Here is a 5,506-nt window from a genome sequence, read left to right as displayed (position 1 = left end):
ATCTTACTATATAGCTCAGGCTAGCTTCTATTTCCAAATCTCCCTGCCTCTCTCTTCGCAGACGGCTAGGATTGCAGGCTTGCCGCTTGACAATCTCTTTCTTCTGATCCTTCAACCCTTGTGTCGATTTCAAACACTCAGTGTGATGGCATACTAGGGGATAATACCTTAATTAAACAGTTTACAGGTTCCCTGAAATCGCGTTTCTTGTGGCGTTTCTTTCACAAGAAAAAGGTGGGAGACCAAGTCAGAAGGAGAGAGGTAAGATACTTGCCGTTTTCAACTAGTAAAGGTTTGGGTTGAGTGAACATATCTCAGAACATTCTCACATCTGTTCAGCCCCAGCTACTAATTGTTCCTGACCAGAAAGGGGTTGCTGTGCGGAGAGTCCGGTAACAGGAGCACACTCCACAGCTTGAGTGGCTGGTACATTTTTGAATGATGCTTAGACTATAGGTTGCCCAGGGGTCTCCTGGCCATAGGCTTTCAATCAACGCCTCTACGGAGAATGAAAAGGTGGGAATGGGGAGTCTCCCTTAGGAATTCTGCGCACCCACAACATTTTTAATAGGCTTTCTGAAACAGCTTCCTTTCGCTGCCTGTTGGTCGCAGCAACCCTGCACCACCTGAGGGAGTGAGTATGTGTCTTCTGGAATGCTCCATCACCCACACACCTTCTCTATAGTCATTTAAGAACATAACAGAAGGAGGTGAGGGCACCTCCTAAAATCTCAGTAGGAGTTTTGAACCATTTCAGAAGAGAAAAGGCCAGAAGCTGGGAATCGGTCAGGGAAGAAGGAGGGAGTGCCAGGACTTGAACGCTGGAGAAGACAGTGAGGAACAGGAAGTGGGCAGCGTTTGAATTATGCTGCGTTTAATTTCAAGATTGCACCAAATGTGCCTTTAGTCTGCCTGCTGCTTTTATAGCTTGTTAAGGTACTCTCACCCCAGCCTTTAAAAAAAAAAAAAATCTAAGCCTAGGAGAGTTGTGGGAGGAGCTGCAAGGACCTGCTAGATAGGAGGAAGGAGGCTTGAATTGTCTAGCACCCACTAGGCTGCCTAAGAAAAGGACAAACTACCCGAAGAGAAGAGAGGCAAACGGGATTTAGATTGTTGAGTGCTTCCAGGGTGCGACCCTCAAGGGTAAACTGGCGCGGTGTTCGCGCCAGTGGGGAGGGGCTTCAGCCTGGGAGCAGACCAAGGATCTGGACCGACCCTCTGCCTAGTGACAAACCAGGCAAAAACAGAAAACCTTGCGCAGTAATGAAGTCTGAGAGGTCTGAGAGGTTGAGACTGGTAGACGCCTCTGCTTGGATCCTCCCCGCCTTCCTCTGGAGATTGCTCAGAGCTGCCTGCCAGCGGGTCTCCACGCTGTACCTTAGTAAGTGCCCTTGGGAGCACGTGGGCATTGCCCAACTCCCGCTTAGTTCCAGTGCTCAGTTTCTCCCGCCCCCCTCAACCTGCTGAGAACAGTGCGAGGTGGGACCTAGCACCTCTCCCCGATTCTGAGAAACAAAAATAAACAGCCCTGTCAAATCAAAGCCAGGCTGAACCTTCCAGATCAGGATTTAGGGGGTCGCGGGGCAACGACAGAATCGCCTGCATTTTGCCCAAAGCCCGACCTTGAACTTCTGCTTTTCTTCGTTTCTTGCCTCCACCTTCCCAAAGTGCTAGGGCCACCACTGCAGGGCTACCTGAGAGGGTGTCTAGGAAGATAGTGAGCTGGCAGTTCCCTTTCCCCTTAAGTGCGGCTTCGTGCGGCACTCCCCTTTTCTAAGACGGGGTCCTCCTTCGGGTTCCAGCACTCTCAGACCAGAGAAAGAACTGAGGCTTTTGGTTTGCCCTGGCTCTTATTTTGATAACTGGGGAACTGAGAATAAGGTTGACCTCGGGTACCATTCAATATCTTTCGTAGTAGTCCAAGTCCACCCACAATGTGAGACCAAGGATGTCTGTGGGTACCTAACTCCAGGTGAACCAGCTTTCCCATGGCTGCACTGGGTCTCAACATCCCAAGTCAAACCCCCTTCAGGGGTCCCCATGATAGCTCCTTGCTACGATTGGCTCCCTCTTGTGTATGCAGCTCATTCATGCTAAACACAAGAGCCATAATAATCGTGGTCATTTCACCAGTAAATACTTTGAGGACACCAAGTATTGTGGTAAGCGCCAGACTCTTCAACCACTTAGAAGAGACCACTCCCCACACCTCCGTGAGGGCATATGGAATAAGATGTGTGCCTTACAAGCAAGAGGTACAGTGTTCAAGTCGCAGAACCACAAATCATTGCTGTCATTGTCATCATCGTCGTCGTCATCATCATCAACTGAGAGATGTTTTTGCCCTTGAAAAACATAATTTCCTGTTTCTGTGTTGATCCCCTCCTTGCTTTTAGTTAAAAACTACCAAAGTGTCATTTGTCCTGACACATTTCAACAGCAGACACACAATTTTCCCTCCAGGAACTCCAATACTTGCTTCAAATTCCATCAAATCCTTTGTCAGAAAACTCTAGCACCTTCCCCCTTCTTACTCCCAATTGTGCCTACAAGGTTGTATTAAAGGCCTGGGTTTCTGTCCCATTGTATATGAAGGCACTGGGTGCAGTTTCTGGAGTATGAAGAGAAGAGCTCTCCAGTGGGGTTTGAAAGCTTGACCCTGACACCTTCGCTCAAAGCCTTTCTTTGCTTTAAATCTTAAAAGATTTCCAGGGAACATTTGGGCAAAATGGCCTCGTACTCATAAGTTTCATTAGTTTCTGATTATTTAGTTTCTTGGCCAGTAACAATTGCCTTGATTCCTTTTTTTCCTACCATGTGACCACTAACAGAGATCTCGACAAGCACTGCAGTAGCTAAACAAGTAAATGAAAAAAATATATATATATAATGTTTAATTGTACACCTTTGAAGGTTTTTTTTTTAATGCAACTGATCTTTGTAGCAATTTATCATTTAGGTTTATTTACTTACACATGGAGTTTGAAGACACTGAAGCTAAAGGCTTAGATGAATTCCTCAAGGTCAGTGCAAATGATTGTTGAACCTATGAGTAAATGAATGAATGAATGAATGAATGAATGCTTCTGGATGAATGGATGGATAGATGCTTCTGGCTCCCAGCTGTATTCACTAACCTCTTGACATACCCACCACTCTGACGAAAGGGAGGTGTGGAAAGTCACTAGAAGAACGCCTAGGTCTAAGCCAAGTGATGCCTCCTCCATAGATTTATAACAAGGGTTGAAGCTTGTTACGCATCACCACTGAAGGTAAGTCTGAGATTAAGGAGGGAGGGAGAAAGGGAGAGAGACTGGGAGAGTGCTGGTACCCCAGGTACCCTCAAGTGTCACTTCAGTTCTACCTCCTGCAGAGAATAACAGATTAAAAAAAAAAAAGCTGAAAGGCATCACAGACTGTGCTAGGAAACTGAGCTGCAGCACAGCCAGGAACTTTGCAAGTTGGAAAGCAGGATGTCAGCCAGCAGCCTAGGCCTGCCACCTCTGGAGAAACAGCCCTTCAGGGACACATGCACACTTGCTACTACCACCCCTACTGGCCCCGAGAGAATAGGAGGAGCCCAGAGTCCCCAGGCTGTGGTTCTGAGACTTCTGTTCTCCTCTGTAAAAACCCAATGTGCTTTGATCATCCTGATCAGAATCTATTGGTCAAGCCCGCCAAGAGAAAGCTCTACTCCTGCCTGCTTCAGGAGACACCATGGTCCTGACATTCCTTCACCAGTTGATCTTTAACAAATGGCCTCACGTTTCTATATTTTACTAAGTGCATCTCACTCTGGGAAAGGAGGCAGGACTCTCCACAGAATGAGCATGCCATATAGAAGAGCCTCCATTTGCCTTGGGGACCCTGGACAATATCGGGACATTGAAAACGGCCATGGTGAGCAAGATCTGTTAAATCCAGGTTTGTTTTTTTTTTAATCTCCTATCCCTAACATCTTCACGTAAAGTTCTTAGAACCCAGCTCCTGCTCTTCATAAAGACCATAGGGTGTGGGGTGAGCTCCCCACTCTACCTCCCAGCTGCTAAAGAAAAGGAAAGTGATGCCTTGAGTGTTTAGGGGCCACTTGGCCTTCTCCGATGCAGTGTCACTATATGGTAGGGAAAAGACAGTATCTCCACTCATTTGGAGGAAGAAGAAGAGGAGGAAGAGGAAGAGGAGGAGGAGGAAGAGATGCATAACTAAAAGGGAACTTCTTCAATGGAAGAAGACACTGTTCACCTAAGGCTTCCACTTTCTCTCTCTCTCTCTCTCTCTCTCTCTCTCTCTCTCTCTCTCTCTCTCTCCCTCTCCCTTTCTCTCATTGCTAGCCCTCAAGACTATCCCAGCAATCTGCTTAAAGATGGCATAGCTTGGAGAGGAGGTCCTGTCTTTGAACTGGTTACAGTGACATAATGTCCAATTCTAATTCCCTGCTACAAACTGAGGTTCCTACTTTGCCTCTGCCGACTCCCCAGCCTCAATGTACAGTTGTGGGCCTGTCCAGGGGAAAGCTCAGTTCCAGAGTTCTTAATCTTTGGTACCTTGAAGAAGAAAGTCTGCTTGGGACTAACACTATTGCCTTGCCTTTCCCATTGGTGCAGTCTGGCCCAGCCAGCATCCCTGCCAGGGCCTGGAGAAAAGATTCCAGAGTTCCTTTGGTCCCCTCTGAGGTTTGGGGGTAATCAGGGATTTGTTTGGGCTGGAGCTAAAGCCTCCTCCATCCTTGGAGGGGTGAGGAGTAGGTGAAGGTAGGGAGTGGTTTCCTTGGCTGAGTCTATTAGAATGTTCCTTAGAGAAAAGACTTGGCCTTGATGTTGCTCAGAACCTGACAGCTTTGGCCCTTGTGGAACTGGAAAATCAGGGTGGCACACTCCTCAAACGCAGGTCCCTCCCCACTTTCTGCAAAGGACAGCAAATGCAGAAGGTGGATGTGTTTTTTCAGTGGTTTTGGTTTGCGGAATGTGATGCCAGACAAATGCTGCAAAGACAAATGTCCCACCCACGCACAGACGCAGAACAAGGTAGTTTGAGGATCCTTGCCTTCTTTTGCCAAGCAGAGGAGAATGGAAACACACACACACACACACACACACACACACACACACACTGCTAAAACAGACAGTAAGAGGGTGCTTGTCTCTGATGTGTGTATGTCAGTGAATACAGGGTTGGGTTTGTGTGTCAAACACCTATTCCTTCTGCCTAGTGAAATCCACACTGGTCACCACCCCTGCCTGTGCTTTTTCCGGAGGCCTTGGTACCCTGGTTCCTTTGGCTCTGCACTGAGCGGACTCTTGTAAGGGGTAAGGAAAAGCCCTGCTCTGTGGAAAGAGTTACTACCCTTGGAGGAAAACTCTGAGTCCCCAACCGCATGCCCTAAAAGAGGGGCACCGGCTCTCCTCCGTTTAGCTCTGCAGGCAGCTCCAGGCTCCCGGCGTGCCCACTTCCTCCTGGCTTCAACTAGCCCAGAAGTCTGGCATCTGCAAATCTTCTGCACTTAGCC

The sequence above is a fragment of the Acomys minous genome (assembly GCF_964271855.1).
Source record: "Acomys minous genome assembly, chromosome: 1".
In the NCBI taxonomy this organism is placed as follows: Eukaryota; Metazoa; Chordata; class Mammalia; order Rodentia; family Muridae; genus Acomys; species Acomys minous.
The sequence above is the reverse complement of the archived record's forward strand: the minus strand, read 5'-3'. Positions refer to the sequence as shown.